Genomic DNA, 22435 nt, shown 5'->3' on the forward strand with positions numbered 1-22435 from the left:
TAAATAGGAAATATATTCAAAAAACGTACAAAATGTCTATAGCAAAAATTCATTTCCCTTTTTTTGTTTCCACTTTGGAACTGCCACCCAGTGAGCATCAGACCCCACAGGTTTAACCTATTTATGCCTAGTGTTCCATTATTGGAACGCTAAGCTTGTGGGACTTACTTATAGCCTACTGCTCAAAGTCATTGTCAAGGTCTGATTTTTCACAAAAAAAAAAACCTCGTGACCTCTGGCATAAATGGGTTAAGGGTAGGGTCCCAACAAGATGGCCCCTGCTTCAGATGCCACCCCCAAGTGGGGTCCCCAGGCCACCTGCACCTCTGACCAACTTGCTACAAATCCGGGGGCTCCCCTGATGACCTCAGGTTTTATAATTTACTGGAACACTCCCAGAGCCTACGGAAGTGTTGCACTTACAATCCTTATTTTTTTTTTAGACTGAATCTGACTGGGTGCTTTGTCGCCCAGGCTAGAGTGCAGTGGCACGATCTCGGCTCGCTACAACCTTTGCCTGCTGGGTTCAAGCAATTCTCCCACCTCAGCCTCCTGAGGAGCTGGAATCCCAGCATGATGACACCAGCCATCATATCCAACTAATTTTTGTATTTTTGCAGAGACGGGGTTTCACTATGTTGGCCAGGTTGGTCTTGAATTCCTGACCTCAGGTGATCCACCCGCCTTGGCCTCCCAAAGTGCTGGGATTACAGGCATACGCCACTGTGCCTGGCCACAGTCCCATTTTCTTTCTTTTTTTTTGGAGACGGAGTCTCGCTCTGTCACCCAGGCTGGAGTGTAGTGGCCAGATCTCCGCTCACTGCAAGCTCCACCTCCTGGGTTTACGCCATTCTCCTGTCTCAGCCTCCCGAGTAGCTGGGAATACAGGCGCTTGCCACCTCGCCCGGCTAGTTTTTTGTATTTTTTATTAGACACCATGGGTTTCACCATGTTAACCAGGATGGTCTCGATCTCCTGACCTCGTGATCTGCCCGTCTCGGCCTCCCAAAGTGCTGGGATTACAGGCTTGAACCACTGCGCCCAGCCACAATCCCATTTTCATAATAAAGAACACACCTCAGGCCAGCCAAATGAAGAGACACGTGGGGCAAGGGCTGGTTGGGTCCCGAATGCAGAGCTTCCATGTCCTGCCCTATGGATCAGCACACGTCATCTTCCAGGCACATCGGGGCCTTCCACGGAGCCCCACCGTCAGAGCTTTTATTGGCATCTCATTCCATAAACACGATTGGTTGAGTGATCGGCCAAGCTGGGGAAAACTCAGTCTCCAGCTCCTCCACCGCCTCCCAGAGGTCAGCAGGTTGGGCTGACAGCCCTGCGCCCAAAGTCTTAGTCCTCTAATCACATGATTGGGTTTGCTAGTGGCCACCTCCCATCCTGCAGGTATCCAGGGGCCACGCTGGCTCACCTCGTCAGTACAAGCTACCAGGGCCCACCATGAGTCATGTGAACAATGAAGACAGTTTAACCACTTGGGAAGTTCCCAAGACTTAGAGTCTCCCACCCAGGAACCAGGGACAAAGGCCAGATTTTGTATTATCCAAGGGCCCTCAGCCACTAGGTTTTCTACCCAGAGGAGACTGATCTTGGTATCCTTCCAGAAATATTTTATTTTACTCAAAGAGTAGCGTATTACATTACAGACGCTCCTCATCTTAGGATGACATCACATCCCAGTAAACCCATCATACGTCGGAAGTATTTTAAGTCAAAATGCATTTAATACACCCAACCAAGGGAACATCGCAGCGTAGCCTCGCCTACCTTAACCATGCTCAGAACACTCGCATCAGCCCACAGCTGGCAGCATCACTGGGCAGCACAGCCCACTGCAGAGGGCAGGTTGCTCACCCTCATGGTCTCAGGGCTGACTGGGGGCTGTGGCTGCCCCTGCCCAGGTTTGAGAGAGTTCGTGATGCATATCCTAGCCTGGGAAAGATCAAATCTCAAAATTTGAAGTATGGTTTCTATAGACTGCATGTCGCTTTCACATCCTTATAAAGTCAAAAAATTACAAGTCAAACCATCACAAGTCAAGGACCTGCTATATACACACTGTTTGGAATCTTTTTTTTTTTTTAAACTTAAAAATACGTTTTGGAGATTATACCATAGCATTCCATAAAGAAATTTCCCTTTCTTTTCCCTGACACGGTAGTTCATTGCACCATACTTTAAACACGTTTCCTACTGAAAGCAGATTTTTTTTTTTTTTTTAATCTCTGGCTGTTTCAAACAATGCTGCAATGAGTAACTTCAGACACAAACCACTGTGCACCTGTACGAGTGTATGTGTGGAGTGAATTCCTGCAGGAGGAATCACTGGGTCACTCAGGATGCCTGCTTAGAATTTGAATGATTATTTGACTATTACCAGGTAACCCTCACTGGAGGCGGTACCCACTTACACTCCCACAAATGATATGAGACTGATGTTTCATCAGACCACTACCAACTCCTTGTGTTATCAAATTCTTAATTTTGCTATTCTTTTTGCTCACATCCTTACTCAGTTTTCTTTTTTTTTTTGAGATGGAGTTTCACTCTTGTTGCCCAGGTCGGAGTGCAATGGCTCAATCTTGGCTCACTGCAGCCTCCACCTCCTGGGTTCAAGTGCTTCTCCTGCCTCAGCCTCCTGAGTAGCTGGGATTACAGGCGCCCGCCACCACACCCGGCTAATTTTTATATTTTTATTAGAGACAGGGTTTCACCATGTTAGCCAGGCTTGAACTCCTGACCTCAGGTGATCTGCCTGCCTCAACCTCCCAAAGTGTTGGGATTACAGGCGTGAACCACCACGCCCGGCCAGTCTTCCCACTTTCAACAAACTTTTCAGAGGCCCCACCAACAGCCTCTACTTACATCTCACAGGCCAGAGCTTCGTCTCCTAGACGTACCTAGGAGCAAGGTGACCAGGAACTGAGCACACTGCTGCCCTGGCTAAAAATAAAATGATGTCACTAACCATACGAGCAAGTGTACTTGAGCAAATGACTACATCTTCCTTAGGCTCGGTTTCCTATCTACAGGTTGGGGATATTGAGTGAATTAAAGATGAATCCCTGCATAAAGCACAGATCCTGGCATGCGGCAAACTGTCCATAAAGATCCCACAAGGCTGTTATTTATGGAGCCCATTCTTTGGGGCCTGGTAAATGACATAGCTTAGGGAGAGGAGCAAGTGACATGAGGAAGTGGCGGCGGCTGGGGAGATATGCAGAGAATGGAGCAAATACCCCTTTCCAGGAAGACAGGAGCCCGGTTTCTTGCTGTCGGAGAAGGGCCTACTAATGTTGGAAAGCGAGAAAATGAGAAAGAACCGGAGGTGGCCAGACTGGGGCTGGGGTCTCAGTGTCAACTGACAGGTTCAGTAAAATGTACACATAGACCCAACAACAGTCAGCGAGACATACACATGTGTGTTGGGGTGAGCATGTCTGTCTATATGGATATATACAGGTATTTCCTCCTTCTGTTCCCTGAGAACCTGGGAGCCATGACACCCCTGCAGCAATGAATGCAGTGAGCACCCCGGGCTTGGTTTCCAGATGCTGTTCTGCACTAAAAGGTGCCAGGGTCCTCAGAGGGATGCAGAGTCCGTATGGAACAGTGGTTACCAGGAGATCCTGGGGCATCTTCCCTCCCTTGCCTTCCCTCCCTTCCTCTCTCCTTCCTTCTTCCATCCTTCCTTCCTCCCTCCTTCCTCCCTTCCCCCACTCCTTCCTCCTTCCTCCCTTTCCCCCTCCCTCCTTCCTCCCTTCCCCCCTCCTTGCTTCCTCCCTCCCTCCTTCCTCCCTCCCTCCTCCCTTCCCCCTCCTTCCTTCCTCCCTTCTTCCTCCCTTCCTGCCTCCTTCTTTCCTCCCTCCCTCCTTTCTCCCTTCCTCCCTTCTTCCTTCCTCCCTCCCTCCTTCCTCTCTTTCTCCTTCTTTCCTCCCTTCTATCTTTCCTCCTTCCTTCCTTTCTCCCCACACCCCTGTTCTTCCTCACCTCCATTTTCTTCTAAATGTCACTCCCTGTTGTCATCTTCAATGGGGCCAGCATTATTTTAGGGACCAAGTGCTCAGAAGCAAACAGAGCACCATGGAAAATGCAGATGAGATGAATGTGGAGACAATCACTCAGAACAGCATTCTCCTCCCTGCACTAAACACTTAGCCTTCCCTCTCCACCACCTGTGCTCCACAGGGCCCGCTGGATCCACAGCAGGGTATTCTAGGGAGGTCACCAGTGCAGGCTCTGAGTCAACCCCCGTGGAGGCTCCACCTCCAGGGGAGGTGGCCGGGGGGCGCCCTGCTTTTTATGCCCTGCTCCTCTGCGAAGGGGCCGCTGCTTTCAAGGCAAGGTCCTGTCAGAGTGCACACGCATCCCCTCCTCCCACTCAGAGGCTTATGGGGTGTGCGGGGATAAAGTGGGGAAAGGGGGGCCATGGGAGGGTACAAAGGAGAAAGAGAGTGGCATGGGGGTGGGAAGGTCCCCAGGAAGATAAAGGCGGGGTCCCCGACAGGAGGAGCTTCTCAGAACCCTGGAGGATGTCCCCCCACCCAGAGGGGCCCAGGGACCTCACACCTTTACCTGCTGGGAGAAGGTTTGCCCTCAGGGCTTTGAGTGGCAGGGCCTGAGCTCCAGGGCTCATACCTGTGGTCCACAGAGGATGGTAAAATGACCCTGGCAGATGGGGGCTGCAGGGGGTGGGGACAGGACAGGGGTGGGTTGGAGACAGGGACATGGCTGTGAAGACTTCAGCTGGTTGTGGAGATCATGGGATAGGGCTGGGGACTGACCAAAGCGTGGGGACTTGGCCTTGGAGTGGGGACTAGGGATGGGGTGGGGATGTGAAGGGGTGAAGGAGGAGGGCCGGGATGGGGAACTAGGGGTGAGGGTAGGCACAGGGTGCTGACCAACTGGGCCGAGGCTGCTGAGCACCTGAAGTGGGCCCAGGTGCAGCACGAGCTGCTGCAGGGCAAGGTAGGGGCGGGGAGGGAGGCGAGGGTGGTGGGATGGGGATGAGGGTGTGGGAACCTGCGACAGGTGTGAGAACCTTAGACAGGTGTGGGGATGTGGGGTGGGGGTGATTGGGTACTGAGGGAAGGGCAGACAGGACAGGTTTGGGGTGGGGGTGGGGGTGGGCGGGGACCAGGAGAGGACCAGCTGTGTGGTGCAGGTGCAGCTGGCTCACTGGGAAGGGGCCCAGGTGCAGCACCTGCAGGGTGGGGCAGGTATCTAGGGCAGTGCGGCCCGGGGACTTTGTATGCCATTTCTCTGCTGCATGCCCAGCACTGGCGGAAGGACCCAGGAGGGGCCTGGGAGGAGGCCAGTGTGAGGCAGCACAGTCGGTCGGCTGGCATGGGGCCCATGCTGCTGCCCCTGGCTCTGCTGGCCCTGCTGCTGGGGCCTGCGCTGGCCCGGGGTGCCCGGGACCCGGAGGTGTTCTGTGGAGGTGAGTGTGTATGAAGGGGGGTGCCACAGGGGTCCAGGGGCTTCCAGAGAGCTCAGCAAACCCTTCCCCAAGGGGGCCAGGCTGCTGGGCCACCGCCTTTCCCTGTTACCCGGCTCCTGGGTACTCAAAGAGAAGCCCTTTGGGGGTCCTTCTCAGCACCTCCAGTCCAGGCCCTGTGTCCAGTCTCGAGGGCAGCTGCTTTGGGGTCCCCTGGGTTCCAGCCTTGCCCCTGCTGTGCCCTGGCTCCGTGAACTTGGACAGGCATTTCACCTCTCTGAGCTCACTTGGGGTGGGCTGGGGTCATGGCTCAGCCTGGCGGCCAGGGAAGGCATGCACCTGTCCCTGAGCCTCGGATGACATCTCTCACACGCCTCCTGGTTACAAGACACCAGTTAGCTACAATTGATTTAAAAACACACTCTCAGGTCTCCTGGCTGAAGCTTGCCCTCTCAATGCAGGAATTCATGGGTGGCTTTTAGCTGATCAGAGAACAGAGGAAGAGCAGGCGGCCTCCATCGCGTCGGTTACAGTGGGCGGTGTAAGAGCCTTGAGAGAATCAGTGGCCCCAGCGAGGAGGACAGGGCCCGCTGTGGCAGGGACTGGGCACATGGGAAGAAGAGGCTCTGAAGGCTGGGACCGAGCCCCTGATGCCTCCGCTGGCTCTGACCTCGGCTAGGTCTGGGTTGGGGGGGCCTCTGCTCTTTGCCTCTGCCTGTGCTTCTCCTGGACGGCTGCTGGCTCCATGGTTGCAGGCAGGAGTGAACGAGCTCTGCCTGGGCAGTTCGAGGCTGGCTCTCTTACTGGCGCTGGCTTCTCCAGCCTGGTTTTGGGACCAAGAGGGGGACAGGACAGGGGCGGTGGCTTCAGGTGTCCTGCTTGGGCACCAGGGGCTGGGGACAGGGTGTGGAGGGGAAGGCAGGGCTGGGAGCCCACAGAGACTGTCTGAAACAAAGGCCCATCCCATGGGAGCTGCTAGAGAGGGAGTGGGCTGGGGCTGAGGTGGGAGGGTGGAGGGACTGATGACGGAGGAGGTGTGAGTCAGGGTCTCCACAGGGGCTGTCGTGTCACTGGTGGGTGTCAGTTGAACCCTTTCCAAGAACCTTCCCAGAGTCAGTCCCCACGTCCACTCCACACACCATCAGCAGGCACCCCCTGGGGTTTGGGTGATTGGAGATGAAGTAGAAGATACCATCACCCAAAATACATTCTCTTTGTCCAGACCCAGGGCCTGCTTTTCACTCTAAGGAATTGTTTCCAGGAAGCTGCTGCTCAAATGCAAATGCGTAACCCAGGCTGGGGGCCCTAGCAGTGCCTCTGGAAGAGACCAAGATGAGCTTGTCAGCGCTCTGGGACAGACCAAGGCGAGCGCGCTGTGTGTTCTGGGACAGAGCGGGGCTCTGGGGGGATGAGCTTTAGGGAAGATGCTCTGGAAAGGCCTAAAAGGTTTTCAAAATCGTTCTGGCAATGGATCCCTCCCATACTTGAGAGTGGTGTGAAGAGCAGATGCAGGCACGGCCGCTTGCTGGCCTCAGGTTTAGAGTGTGGTATGTGCATTGCAGGGTGCAAGCCAAGAGGAGGCCATGAGCCCCTGAGGGCTGAAATGTTAGAACTCCTGGTCATGTTTATCTCAAAACTGGACATAGTCCCTAATAGGGTTTTGCAGCATGTGCATGTAATTGCAAATAGACATGTATTCGGGCATTGGGACATTTTGACTTGCTGATGAGTTTTGAACAGACCAGGTGCAGGGCTGGAGCACGTCAGGTGGGTGCAAAGGTGGAGCTTGGAGAAGTGGGGTGAGGAGTCAGGAAGCCAGCAAGCCCCAGGGCCAGGGCATGGGAGGTAGAGAGGACGAGCTGAACAGAGAAATGGAGACCCCTGGGAAAGGGGGTGCGGTGGCACAGGCCCCTCTTGGATCTCACTGTTTCACCTGGTCCAGCTCCAACTCCATGATGAGATCTCCTGTCTTAGGGGTTTCTTCTTCTCTTTTTCTGTCTCACTCTGCATTGCTCTTTTACAATCTCTTTCAGTATTTTCTTCCACTTGAAGCCAACCCATTTAGGGAGACCTGGGCAGGGACATCTCGTCTCCTTCAATTTGGTTGAATTCTGTCTCTCTGGCACGAACGGCCCTGAGTACTCACGGTGAACGCAGAGGCGGCAGCGCTGCTGCTCCATGTCCTGAAGCGATTCTCCTGATTCTGCCTCATAAAACAGAAAACCCAACCTACTCGGGGGAAGTGAGTGTCCTGCCTGCCCTCCTTCCAGGAGTCATATTAGTAATAAAATGCATGAAACCAGCATTCTTTCTCACCTTATTGCTAATCGTTGCTATGTTGTCAGAGGGAGGCTCTTGGCAAAGCACACAGCCCTGGACTTGGTTTCCCTTCCTGGAGGATTTGGGTAGTGACATTGCAGCTGAGCCCCTTCCATGGGGTTCTGTGGTGTTGGGCTGTTCTTCGTAAGTCCTGTGGGAAGAGGCTAATGCTATTGAGAACTGAAATCATGCTAACGTTGGCACCTGCCATCTCTGAGCAGTGGTGAAGGGTTTTGTGTGGATTGCCTCCCTCCGAGGTAAAGGGGTCACCAGCCTGTTGGTGCCCTGCTGACACCTCCTAGCACCCACTTGCTGCCTGATGTGGGCTCCTAAGAGCTTCTTCTGGCCTCCAGCAGATTACTGACCTCCTCTGCTGAGTGCAAAGAAGGCTGGAAATGCCAGGGAGTTAGCGCCCCCAGGAACAGCCCTCAACAACCATGGGCCAACGTCCAAGTGGGTCACTAAAGCCCTGGCTCTCTCCCCACCACGCGTGGTATGACTCTGAACGTGGCTCTGTGGCCACCTGTTTTTGTGAAGGGTCAGCTGGTAAGTATTTCCATCTCCGCAGGCCGTGCCGTCTCTGTTGTAACTATTGAACTTTGTCGTTGGAGCACAACAACAGTCATAGAAAATCAGTAAACAACTCGGCATGTCTGTGTTCACCCTCCGCCATGACTGAAAGTTTCCTGAGGCCTCCCTAGCCATGCTTCCTGTACAGCCTGCAGAACCATGAGCCAGTGACACCTCTTTTCTTCATAAATTACCCAGCCTCAGGTAGCTCTTTATAGCAATGTGAGAATGGACCAATACAGGCCAATGGGCCATCCGATTTAGCTGGGGCTGGCAGAGCCAACACTTCTTCTTTTAAAATTTTGTGTTAATTGACACCTAATCATTGTACCTATCTATGAGGTGCACTGTGACTTTTCAGTGTATCTCTTTGACATAGGGACTTCATTCCCTTTGGGTCTGTACTCGGTAGTGGGGTTGCTAGATCATAGGGAAGTTCTATTCTTAATTTTTTGAGGAACTTCCTTACTGTTTTCCATAATGGTTGTACCAATTAGCATTCCCACCAATGGTATACGGGGTCTGCTTTCCTCCTCAACCTCACCAACACTTGCCATCTTTGGTTTTGTTTGGTTTGAGTCATTCTAACAGGTGTGCAGTGCTCTCTCACTCTGGCTTTGATTTGCACTTCCCTGGTGATTAGTGATGTTGAGCATTTTTTCATATACCTGGTGGCCATTTTAAAATAGGATCATTTGATTTGTGCTGTTGAGTTGAGTTCCTTATTCACTTTGGTTATTAGTCCCTTATCAGATGTATGGCTTGCAAATACTTTCTCCCATTCCACAGGCTTTCCCTTCACTCTGTTGATTGCTTCCTTTGCTGTACAGAAGTTTTTTAGTTTGGTGGAATCCCGTTTGTCTATGTTTGCTTTTATTACCTGTGCTTTTGAGGTCTTACCCCCCAAATTCTTGCCCAGACCAATGTCATAAAGTGTTTCTCCTATGTTTTCTTCTTGTAGTTTTTATAGTTTCCAGTCTCACATTTAAGTCTTTAATCTGTTTTGAGTTGACCTTTGTATGTGGTGAGAGACGGGGGCCCAGCCTCATGGCCCTTGCCCCTCCAGGCGCCTCTTGCTTTCATGGCCAATCCTCGGGTCCTCCTTTCCAGCCTCCCCTGCTGGCTGCTCCACCTCTGCCCGCCCCTGCATGTTGGGCACCACCAACCACTGCCCATCCTCCACCAGGGCACCCCTGAGGGTGACCAGGGTCTCAGTATAAGGCCCCTGCTTAGACCCCCCCCCGTCGTGGTACCTGACCCTGGAAGGACAAGACCCTTTGGACCTTGTTCCTTTGCTTTCCCGACACCAGCTATTGTGGTTTTACTGCCATCCCACAGTCTGGAGGGTCAAGGTGGGCTCTGACTGGGAAGTGTGCCCCATGCTGCAGGATTCTGCCTGTCGACCCTGGGGCTGGCACCTCCAGGGGCCCTTGCAGACCTCCAGTGATCTGCTGGTGGCCTCTGAAACAGGCCGGACCTGAGGCCGTTGTCAGTTCCCCTTTGGCAGGGTGTGGCAGGAACGGGCTAGGAAGGGGCACCACGGCCTTCAGGAACAAGCGGCCTCCTTCATGACCTCGCCACGGATGCTCATCGACCGGCCTCCGCCCTGTGGGCCGGGCTTGTCTCTAGGCCACCCGTCCCCCTAAAGGATCCACGTGGGACTGCTGAGGTGGTGCCATCTCCCCGCTGTGTCTCACTGTGTCTCCTCTGTGCCTGGCCCAGCACTGGCATGCCTCGGGGCCCACATCCTAGTGATGGAATAAGCATGACAATGCTGGGAAGAGCATGTGGGTGCTACTCCTGGCCTCAAGCTCAGGAAATGCAGGCTCCGGCTCCCCAGGGAGGCTGCAGGGAGCAGGTGTGGACAGAGGGCTGCTGGAGCCTGCCCCAAGAGGGCCCTGCCCAGTGGTGGGGTCTCCGCTGAGTGTCATGCCTCGGTTGTGGGCTTTTTCCGGCTGCCGTTCCTCTCGCAGATGTCAGATCATTTTCTTCTTCCTTTTAAATTACGAAGAGTGGGCTGGGTGTGGCTGCTCACACTTGTAATCCCAGCACTTTGGGAGGCCAAGGCGGGCAGACCACCTGAAGTCAGGGGTTTGAGACCAGCCTGGCCAACATGGCAAAACCTCATCTCTACTAAAACTACAAAAATTAGTCAGGCGTGGTGGTGGACGCCTGTAATCCCAGCTACTTGGGAGGCTGAGGCAGGAGAATCGCTTGAACGTGGGAGGTGGAGGTGGAAGTGCGCCGAGATTACGCCACTGCACTCTAGCCTGGGCGACAGAGCAAGACTCCATCTCAATGGTAATAATAATAATAACAATGACAAAATCTGTACATGCTTGCTGTGGAAAATGTAGGTGCCACTCCTCTCCACCCCTACTTGCCCACTCCTGGGCTTGAACCAAAGCTGCAGCCAGTTACACTTGCCCACCCCAGGGTAGGCGAACCTTGACAGTGTCTCTGGTGCAACTGTGTGAATGCTACCTGATCCGTGAGGCTCGGGTCTCATTTCTAATTGCAGTGACATGCACGTAACCTACAATTTTCCATCTTAACCGTCTAAACGTACAGTTAGTTCCATGGCGTTACGGGCAATCACATTCCTGAGCATCCATCACTTGCCTCCATCATCTCCAGAGCTTTCCATCTTCCCAAACTGGAGTTCTGTCCCCATGAAGCACGAACTCCCCGCTCTGTCACCCACCAGCCCCTGGCACCCACGGTTCTACTTTCTGTCTCTGTGGGTTTGACCACTTGAGGGATTTTAGGTAAGCGGAATCTGCTGTATTTGTCGTTTGGCAACTGGCTTATTTCACTCAGCAAAATATCCTTGAGGTCCATCAGGTTGTGTCACACGTCGGGATTCCCTTCCTTTTTAAGGCTGAGTAATATCCCATCACACGTACAGACCACACTGTTTGTCCATTCATCTGTGGATGGGCGTTTGGTTTGCATCCATGTTTTAGCTGCTGTGAATCCTGCTGCTATGAACACAGGAGTGCAAATATCTCCTTGAGATCCTTCTTTCAATTCTCTGTCTATGTGCAGATGGGATGTGCTGGGTCCTGTGGGAGTTCTTATTTTAACTTGCTGGGAAACTGCCGCTCTGTATTTCACTGCAGCTGCCCCGTTTTACACCCCCAGCAGCAGCGTCCAGGAGTCCAGGTTCTCCACTTCCTCGCCAACATATGGTTTTCAGATATTTTGATAGTAGCTATCCTCTTACTAGTAAGGTCTGAGGTGCTGGGTTTTTGTTTTTTAAACATGAATTACATGCTATACACAGAATTACTTAACTGTATTTTTTACTAACAGGGTTTTAGAGCTCTTTTCTTGACAGTTTTTGTGGACTTCCTATCGTTTCTGCCAGTTCACTACCTAACACTTAGTATGTGATGGTTTGTGCACATTCTTCAATCAACTCTGCTTCAATCAACTCTGCATATTTTCAATTTTTGCCAATCTGATAAAAGAAAGTCATCACTTAATTTTATTAGCATTTCTTTTTTCTTCTCTTTTCTTTCTTTCTTTGTTTCTTTTTTTTTTTTTTTGAGACAGAGTTTTGCTCTTGTTGCCCAAGCTGGAGTGCAATGGCACAATCTTGGTTCACTGCAACCTCTGCCTCCCCAGTTCAAGGCAGGATTCTCCTGCCTCAGCCTCCCGAGTCACTGGGATTACAGGCTCCCACAATCACGCCCGGCTAATTTTTGTATTTTTAGTAGAGACAGAGTTTCACCGTGTTGGCCAGGCTGGCCTCAAACTCCTGACCTCCGGTGATCTGCCCTCCTTGGCCTCCCAAAGTGCTGGGATTACAGGAGTGAGCCACCGCACCTGGCCCTAGCATTTCTAAAATTATGTGTAAGATTGATATGTTTTCACCTGACCATTCTTCTTAGAATAAAAAATAAATAGTATTTAATGAGCATAGTATAAATAGCATAAAATGAGCAAAGAGAAGAGGCAGGCTTAGAATTATTTATTATTCTAAGCCTGTTTTGCTCATTTAAAAAAATTAGGCTGTTATTTTTTCCTTAATAATTTATAAGAGCCTTTTAAGCAAAATTAAAATAGTTCTTCTCATAGGTATTGCATGCTTCTGGGTTTTCATTTATCTTTTGAATTTGCTTTTGGTGCTTTTTCTCTACAAATTTTTGATGTAACATAATTTATTAATATTTTTCCTTATGACTTCTTGGTTTCATCTCATATTTATAAAAACAAGGCACACATTTTTGTTTGTTACTTTGTTTGTTTTCTTTTTGAGTCAGAGTTTCGCTCTTGTTGCCCAGGCTGGAGTGCAATGGCATGATCTCTGCTCACTGCAACCTCCGCCTCCTGGGTTCAAGCGATTCTTCTGCTTCACCCTCCTGAGCAGTTGGAATTACAGGCATGCACCACCACGACCAGCTAATTTTTGTATTTTTAGTAGAGTCAGGGTTTCTCCATATTGGTCAGGCTGGTCTCGAACTCCTGACCTCAAGCGATCTGCCCACCTCGGCCTCCCAAAGTGCTGAGATTACAGGTGTGAGCCACCACACCTGGCCTGTTTCTTTATTTTTAAGAGTTGGGGATTTTGCTCTGTCCCCCAGGCTGGAGTGTAGCAGAACTCCTGGGCTCAAGCCATCCTCCCACCTCAACTTTCCAAGTAGCTGTGACCACAGGCATGAACAATCCCACCTGGCAAAACTGAGCACACTTGAAGATTACCTCAAAGAATCATATTGAATCCACCTGGAATTAATTTTGGTGTAAAGGGTTGTGGTAGAAATTGAGGCTAATGAGTGGACCTTTGGCATACAATATACACTCATTAAGTCTTTGCTTAGTACCTTACTGTTATTATTTTAAATAATATCTTGTAATCAATTCCCATGCACATTAGAGTCTGGACTCCATGGAAGTTTCTAGACTCTTGGCTGTTTTTAACTATTTCTGCACCACTATTATAGATATTTCCTATTATACATTTATATTTTAATATCACATATTACTCATATTTTCTACTAACTTTCAGGTTATTTTATAAAGGTCCAAAAGGTTATTATTTGATCTTTATCTCATTAGATGTATATAGATGCATGTTTATATCTTTACCATGCTTAGCCTTCCTATCTAAGAACAATCTCCTTTGCTCGAATCTTTTTACTATTTCCCAGTAGAGTTCAAGGTTTTCTTCAAATGCATCCTGTAAATTTCCTCCTTTAACTAGACTTTATTCTGTTATGTGGTTTTAGCTATACAGTATAACTGAGTGGCAAGTGCAGAGATTTTCCATGGGCCCCTTGTTCCCCCCACCGTCCCCCACTATCAGCGTTCCCCACCAGAGTGGCACAGTGGTCAGGATTGCTGACCCCACGTGGACGTCGTCTCCTCCCCTGAAGTCCAGCTCCACATGGGTGCCCGGCTCCCAGCACTGTGCGTTCTGTGGGCTATCTAATATCTAACTAACCGCTCTCCTTACTGTAGAGGTGGACAAAGTCATTTCAATGCCCTAAGGCACCAGTGCTTCATTTATTTCTGGCTACCCTGTCTTGTTGGTGTTAACATAACATTTTCTTCTTTCATTTTCTTTTCTTTTCTCTCTTTTTTTTTTTTTTTTTTTTTTTTTTTTTTGCGTGATCTTGGCTCACTGCAACCTCTGCCTCCCACGTTCAAGCAATTCTCCTGCCTCAGCCTCCCAGGTAGCTGGGATCACAGGCGCCCACCACCACGCCCAGCTAATTTTTTTTTTTTTTTTTTAAGTAGAGATGGGTTTTCACCATATTGGCCAGGTTGGTCTTAAACTCACCTTAGGTGATCCACCTGCCTCTGCCTCCCAAAGTGCTAGGATTACAGGCGTGAGCCACCACACCCGGCCTCTTCTTTTGTTTTCCAACTGGCTGTTGTCTGTACACTTCATCATCACTTGGCTGACTTCTCGAAGTGCTCTGCTGTCTTTTCTGTGGACTGTCTACATTCTCCAGGACTGTCTGCAGAAACCCACACTGGGCTCAACCTTGCCAGTGGCTTTCCTCTCTAGTGTGTTCTACTTCCCCAGCCGGATCTTTTCCCATGCTGACGGGGACCCCAGACTTTCACCCCCGCATCTGCCGGTTTCTGCAGGCCCCACAGCTGCTGGGCCCCCCAGGCTCACCCACAGAAGCCACACTGCTGAGCTCCTCTCCTTGTCCTCTGTGCTTCTGTCTAAGGTCTGGTGGTGAACTCAAGTCCATCTCAGATGCTGCCCACATGGCGTGTGTGTGCATGTGCATGAGCATGTGTGTGTGCATGTGCGTGTGTGTATGTGTGTGTGTCTGTGTCCACACATGTATATGCATATATTGGAGAGTTACGGTTATAATGCTTCTGGGTGCACACATCGGTGTGCTGAACAGCTGTTCTCATCGTCCCATCCCCGTTCCCCTTTCTCTTAGTACAGATCCCTTCTTAGAAAGCCGAAAACATGAGGCCACGAGGCTTCCAGGCCCAGTGTACGCATTCTCGAAACCCACAGTTCCTGGGGGACGTGTTTAGCCGCTGCCTGCGGAGGCCTGTCCTGAGCGGCGGGGCCCCATGTTCCCTTTCCTGGCTTCCCATTGAGGTTACTCCCAGCGCTCACCCTGGGCGTCTTTTATAGGATTTACTTCTGCCCCTACTCTCCCCGTCCCTCTCTTTGGTCTGTGGGACTCATTTGGAGCGATGATGAAGGAGTGTGTAGTGGGAATCCTAGTGGTGCACGCACTGCAGACACTGTAAGAACCTGCTCGGTTCCTGCTGAAACAGCCACCCGTGCAGGAGCGCTCTCAGCGAGCCGCTGCCATGGTCACCCTGCTCTTCTCCAGGGCACCTGCAACCTTGACACAATCCTATCTGTCCTCTCTTTTCAAGGTGCTTCAGATGGAGATTTTTATCTCTCCCGGCCCCCTCCCTCACCCCATCGCTGTGGAGGGCACTGTGTGACTCTCATTGTGAGCCGACCTTCCTGCGCGCGTCAGCTGTCAGCGTGATGGACCACCCGGGCTATCGATTTAATGACAACGGTCCCTGCTAGGGATTGATCTAATGTTTTCATTACACTAAAAATGCGTTAACAAGTTCATTGGGAATTAGGCGATGGTAAAGATCCTCTCGGTTCTGATGGTGTTCTTTACAGGAGAGAACCCTTCGCAGGTAGAGGTGCCCCACGACTCCGGGACGCACAGCCTGACACTGTGGAGCCGCCTCCCGGAAGAAGCTCCTCTTCCAGCCCCTTGCCTCATCTGCTAGGGCTTTGGGCTCAGAAGCCCTGGGTGGCTGCTGTGACAAAGGGCTCCCCTGTTTCCAGGGCCCTACCTCCTCTTCACCACTCCTCCAGCACACGGCCCACAGCCATGCTGTGCAGAGTCTCAGCCTCTTCGTCTGTCCTTCTATATGTCTGTCCATTGGGAGCTCAGCCATTTCTACTAGGTTTCCCTCCATTTTCTAGAACTTTAACAAGTTCATTGGGAATTAGGCGGCGGTAAAGATCCTCTTGGTTCTAATGGTGTTCCCTACAGGAGGGTGACCACCTGAGCCCCAGCTGCTTCCTGGCTGTGGGTCCCCGGGCAAATGACTGACAATGTCTGTGCCTCAAGGCCCCATGTGTAAAGTACCGGTGATGCCGCTTATTCATAGGGAGCTGTGGATAATACACATGAAGCACTGTGGCTGGCACAGGGGCAGCACCCAGGCACTGATGTGGGAGGTCCTGCACATGCCAGCTGTGGGGCTGTGGGTTACCTGCTGCTGCTCTCACGGAGTCAGGCTGCTCTGACTGAGCCAGGCCACCTGCACCTCAGCCTTGGCACCCCCTTTCCCCAGGCCCATCCTGCATGCAGGTGCAGTGCAGGGGGCTAACTGCTGTGGTCTGAATGTTCATGTCCCCTCATATTCAGATGTTGAAGGCCTAGGGGATGGTGTTGGGAGGCGGGGCCTTTGGGAGGTGATTAGAACAGGAGGGTGGAGGCTCATGAATGGGGCTAGTGCCCTTAGAGCCTCCAGAGGGGCCCCCACCCCTCCTACCACGGGAGGACACAGTGAGACTTCTGTGAGCCAGGAACTGGTTCCTCCCCAGACACTGAATCTGCCAGCACCTGGATCTTGGGCTTCCAGTCTCCGGAATGGTGAGAAACACATTTCTGTTATTTCTGAGCCGCCCAGTCTTTGGTATTTTGTTATAGTGGCCAGGGTGGACTCAGACATTGCCGTGTTCCGAGCTGCTGATCAGCTCTCAGTTACGTAGTCCCCCGTGACCAGACTGGCTGTATAATTGTTTGGGCCCAGTGCAAAATGAAAATGGTGTGAAGCATCAGTAAGAATTTCACGATGGCGATAGCAGAGTGCTGCCCCGGGCACAGGGCCCTTCTGAGAGCGGGCTCTGGGCACAGGTCACTGGTCATGAAGCCGCCCCTTGCAAGTCTTTCCCAGGACGCAGACGGTCTGTGTGCCTGGACTTAGAAGTGTCTCCTTCCCTAATGCCGGAACCACACGGTGCTTCGCAGGACCCTGACATGTGCCGTTTGCCCAGCCACACCTGGAGCCCCTCGTTCTGGGGGCTCTCTCTGCCTCCCATGGCTGGGTCCCTTCCATTGGCCAAGCCGAAAATCAAACCCAAAGGCCTCCTGCCAGCTCCACGTCACAGCGAACTCCGGGTCACATGATTGCTGGTTTGTTTCGTGTCTGCCTCTTGGGTTGATGGTTCTCACCATGATTTTTTCATACAACAGGTGAAGTTATGTACCTCACTGTCCCTTCTACCACGTTCCCCTGGCAGGCCACATGGCCGAGCCCAATGTCAGTGGCAAGTTGGGAAGAACTGCAAAGTTACACAGCAAAGGCCTTGAGATGGAGGGGTAAAAAAAATTGGGGACATTTGGACAATAACCCAGTAGGCCACATGACTCACCCCTTTTCTTTAAATATCCTTCATAAATGGAGTTCAGCCCTCTCTGCCTCTGACAGTTAAGCCAGGCTCTGCAAGCAAGGGTGGCGTCTTCCCCACGGTCTCTTCCTCAGGGATGGCCTCTCTCCTTGGAAACCTGGCTCAGTCCCTCTCTAAGTAAAACAAGATCCTGGCTTAACGTGTACCTTCTGCACCCTTTGGTAAAGGCGAGGGCTGGCTTTGTGTTCGGGGAACCATCACTGCAGGTCCCCACTCGAACGGTGCCATGGATGGTGACGACCATGGTTCGGGTGGGCCTTTCCCCGAGTCCTCTGCACTTGATTTTAAAATGTAAACCATGCACAAAATGCCTGCTTTTCAAGTACTTTTTCTCTGAGATTCAAATCTGTACTCAGATGCATAGAGATGGCATCGAAAACATGGAGACAGGAGAATGGTTATTTACCTGCTTAAAAAGAATGCCACGGCTCTGCTTTGGCTTTGCTTTGTCCTCCGAGACGGGGGTTGTTGGGGGACTCGGCTGTTCCCCAGGCTCCTGTGTCAGGGGATGTCCTGGGAGGGGCTGGCTTGGTTGGTGCTTGGCTTTCGGCCTGTGTGTCCCTGTCATCTTTCACTCCCTGAATCCCTGTTTCAGCTCCGAGTGCCTGAGATTGGCCAACTTGTCCACAGTGGATGAGGGAGGCTTTGGACTGTCTTGGAGCACATGGTGGCCTTTGACCTGGAGCTGACCTGGAAATTAGTGGTTTGCCTGAACAGGCAGTAGACACCATGTGCCTCGCTGGCCTCGCCTGGGTTCTGCACTAGGACGTTGCCAGAGGCACAGCACTTGTTAGAGCCGGTGGCGCCACAGAGCAGTGAGCAGTATGGGGGCTGGGAGGGGCTTCTCCCATCATCCTTCTACAGGTGGGGCCCTTTCCATGGAGGATACCAAGCCGCCCCTTCTAAGAGGAGTTGATGCCACAGCTCTCAAAATGTGGTTTCCTAACAAAGCGACAGGAACTGTGTGACCTCATCCCAAGTGGGACTGGCTGTCTACACACCTGCCCCCCGGCTTCCTCAGCCCCAGGACAGGCTGGACAGCTGTGAGCTTAGCTAGAACTCACTCTGCTGTCTTTAGATGCTTTCTTGGGAAATTATTTTCCTCCTAGGCCAGCAAGTGCCTGAGTCTGCTGGGAAAGGTGGGATTCCTTTAGATGGGACTGAAGGGGCCGCGAGGTGGCAGAGGTGGCCGGGCTCACTGTATGAGAGATGAGGTCAGCCTCATCATTCCTCGTCAGTTTATCAGAACTCACACAAGTTGTACGTGTAAGGTTCTTTCTATAATAAAACTTTCCTCATTGGTAATGAGGGACCCTGTGATGTGCATGGAGCCTGGTGTGGGGTGCTCTGGCTTTAGAAACACGCCTCCACACTGCTCTCGGACCACACTCTCCTGCCAGCTCTCTCACCATCAGTGTTCGCTTCAGGGCCTCTCTATTGCACAGACGGCACCTGGGTGATGGGTGGCTGAGTTCTGGAGACAGACTTGCTTTTGAATCTTGGCTGTGCAGCCAGGGACAACCTGAAGCACTATGCTTATCCGCTGTAAGCCTCAGTTTCCCCTGTCCATTAAATGGGCTCGATAAGAACAGTATCCGCCCCAGAGAGTCTACCCCTGACTTCACGATGGCACCCGCGGCATTCTCAGCGGGTGTCTGGTGTGTGTGCGGGAAGCATTGCTTCAGGGCCCCTGCTCCCCCGGCTCACTGTAGACGTGACTGCCCCCAAGCCTCTTTAATCACATAGTGGGTAACTTTCACTGGCAAGAACCCAGGGGACAGGAGTCAACACAAAAATAGCTCTGCTGGGTGCCTTGGGAAAACAGTTAACAATAAGCAACTTGGTTTGCGTTTTTTTCTAGACTTTTCTTCACATTATCAAATATTGTACAGAAGATAAATTTGGTACTCAAGAAACTTGGCATAAAAACTTTAAAAGAGTAATCAGGCCTGTTAATCCCAGCACTTTGTGAGGCTGGGGCGGGTGGATCAGTTGAGGTCGGGAGTTCGAGATCAGCCTGGCCAAAATGGCAAAACCCTGTCTCTACTAAAAATACAAAAATTTAGCCCGGCGTGGTGGCTCATGCCTGTAGTCCCAGCTACTCGGGAGGGTGAGGCAGGAGAGTCATTTGAACCCCGGAAGTGAAGGCTGCAGTGAGTAGAGATTGTGCCACCAAACTCCAGCCAGGGCAATAGAGTAAGACTCTGTCTCAAAAACAAACAAACAAAAAAAACAAAAAACAAACAAACAAAAAAGATTTACTGGAATAAAAGAAAGATAAAAAGTGAGATTTAAACAACGTGCATCCGGCCAGGTGCGATGGCTCACGCCTGTAATCCCAGCACTTTGGGAGGCCGAAGTGGGTGGATCACCTGAGGTCAGGAGTTCGAGACCAGCCTGACCAACATGGTGAAACCCCATCTCTACTAAAAATACACACATGCACACAAATTAGCTGGGTGTGGTGGCATGTGCCTGTAGTCCCAGCTACTTGGGAGGCTGAGGCAGGAGAATTGCTTGAACCCAGGAGGCAGAGGTTGCAGTGAGCTGAGATTGCACCATTGCACTCCAGCCTGGGAGACAGAGCAAGACTCTGTCTCAACAGATCAATCAATCAATCAGTAAGATGTGGATTGGATTTCTGGTTGACAGAGCAAGATTCTGTCTCAATAAATAAATAAATAAACAAATATATAAATAAGACATGGATTGGATTTCTGGTTACCTGGAGGCTAACCCAAGACCCTTTTCTGTTAGGATCAAAAATCTCTCCACTGTGGATTTGTCCGCATTTCCCCCAGAGGAAACAGCCTTTGCTGGTCACATGATTAAAGGCCATTCTCCTGCACGTCAAAGGTAACTGAGTAAGACCGTAGGTAAATAGAATTACACTGAAACTACAATATTCCCTGAAAACAAACAGCAACACCACAACCTCCTACGTTGCCTCTTTTCTCTAAAGGAGCACAGCAGCGCACTGCAGTTTGGGCCCCGAGCGGCCGGGGCTTGCTGCTCCATTTAAAATCCTGTTTCCCGGCTCTTGCTTCCCCGCTGGTCCTCACACGCAGAGCATCTCCAAACTGTTACCATGAGCACTTCCTTCCACAGTGGCTCTGATTTTAGACCTGGAAAATATAATTTGGGTTAAAACTCAATGGGGAGTCCCTCCTGCAGACGGGTTGCCGTGGAGATTGTGTTGGGGCGCGCGGCCTGAGGAGCCTCGGGGCTCGATCTGCCTCCGCGCCAGCTGGCCGCGCGCCCCTGCCCAGCACCCTCCCGCCGGCTGCCGCCCTGAATCGCTGCCCGGCGCTCTGAGCATCGTAGCATGTCCTGGGGTGTCTGGGCCAGGAGTAGTTTTGCTGAGAGAAACCCTGATTTTGTTCAGCTTTGCCAAGAGCTGCAGAGGACTGGTTGGGCCTTCCCAGCCCCCGAGAGTGCAGCTCCATCGGCCTCAGCCAAACACCATCATTGCGTCTCCACGCCAGGGCCGGGGCTGCGCCAGGCTGCGGGACAGCTTTGGCCAATGGAAGCGGGAAGGGGCTTGCGGGGGTGTCTGGCAACGTTTTCCTTACAAATGGAAGTTGACAGGTGAGGAGTGATCCTCCACACCTCCAGATGTAGGGCTCTGAGGGTTTGAAGCTTAGAACTGCGGACACCATCTGGCATCCCTGTGGGAAAACCAAGAACCTTGCAGAGAGGTGGAGCCAGAGTCAGGAGGTCCCTGGTGGGCTGAGGCCACCAACGCTGACCGGCCAACCTGTGGACGTCTTGCCATGTGGACATGAGATTTCCTGGTATTGCTAGTTATGGTTTAATCGTGTCCCCCAAAATTCATGTGGAAGCCCTAACCCCTAATGTGGCTGTATGTGGAGATGGGCCCAGTGACCTTTAAGGAGGCCATTAAGGTAACATGAGATTTTGGGCTGGACCCTTTAGACAAGGCCCATAGTAAACTTATGACTGGTGTCCTTATAAGAAGAGAAGATTAGGACACAGACACACACAGAGGGACGGCCATGCGAGGACACAGGGAAAAGACGGCCATCTGCAAGTCAAGGAGGGACCTCAGAAGGAACCAACCCTCCTGACACCTTGATCTTGGACTTCGAGCAGCAGAACGGTGAGTAGTAAGTCTCTGTGGTTTAAACCCCCAGCTCTGGTACTTTGTTATGGTGACCTGAGCAGGCCAATACCATGCTGAAGCCCACATAGGCTTAGGGAGTGAGGAACATAGTCCCTAACTCAAAATGGCTTAGACAATTAGGAGAAAACAGACAAAAGCACATGTATGAAGCCAGGAGGTCAAGCAGCCCATGGAAGTTCAGCAGTGTCACCAGAGCTCAAGTGTCATCCACATGTCCACCCTGCCCAACTCAGCCTGTTGCTGTGAACCTCAGGCCAACTCCCTCATGGTGCCAGAATGGCTGCCATATTTCCAGCGATCACTTGCAGATGATGTCATCCAGAGGCAGGAACGAGGTGTTAGGATGTTCCTACATGTCTCCACTTTGTAAAAGAGAAGAATGATGCCTGTCTAGAAGCCTGCCAACCACCCCTTCTCCCACCCGTCTCCGCAATTATGACACACACCCATCCCAAACCAGCAGTTGGCAAGATGCATGGAATTGCTGTGGTTGAATTGAACTTGGAATGAACCTGTTTCTTTGACACATACGGATGACAATCACTGGATAGGGAGGGTACTTTATTAATTGAGAAGAGAGTGGGAGGGGGATGTTGGTTAGGAAGCAACCAGCAGTGTCCGCCCAAACCTTCACATCCAACCCATCATTAGTCTTATTGCTTTTACCTCCCCAAAAGCTTTGAATTCATCCACATCTCTGCATCTCCTCCACCGTGCAGTAATCTCTTGCCTGGATCATTGCAGTTGCTCAATAACTGCCTTACCAGCATGCGTCCTTGTCCTCTCCTGTCTGCTGTCCTGGCTTGCAGCCTAAATGGTCTTTGAAAAATGCACATCTTGGGGCTGGGTGAGGTGGCTTATGCCTATAATTCGAGCACTTTGGGAGGCCAAGGTGGGCAGATTGCTTGAGCCTAGGAGTTGAGACCAGCCTGGGCAATATGGCAAAACCCTGTCTCTACAAAAAACACAAACATTAGATAGGCATGCTGGGAGTCCCAGGTACTTGGGA

The 22435-nt window shown here is 51.5% G+C and overlaps 1 protein-coding gene across 5 annotated transcripts in view; it reads left to right on the plus strand.

The window, feature by feature from the left end:
• The first annotated feature begins 5376 nt into the window (after positions 1 to 5376).
• Positions 5377 to 22435, plus strand: part of LOC105474961 (canopy FGF signaling regulator 1) — an 84766-nt gene continuing 67707 nt past the window's right edge. For 2 of the 5 annotated variants that reach the window (XR_011621825.1, XM_011729902.3), the window contains exon 1: positions 5388 to 5458. The gene's annotated coding sequence lies outside the window, so the exon portion shown is untranslated. Of the gene's footprint in view, positions 5459 to 21315; positions 21403 to 22435 lie in introns of those variants that run through there. The other 3 variants (XR_003016445.2, XM_011729904.2, XR_011621826.1) reach the window with 3 other exon arrangements.

This window comes from Macaca nemestrina, chromosome 4, assembly GCF_043159975.1.
Source record: "Macaca nemestrina isolate mMacNem1 chromosome 4, mMacNem.hap1, whole genome shotgun sequence".
Lineage (NCBI taxonomy): Eukaryota > Metazoa > Chordata > Mammalia > Primates > Cercopithecidae > Macaca > Macaca nemestrina.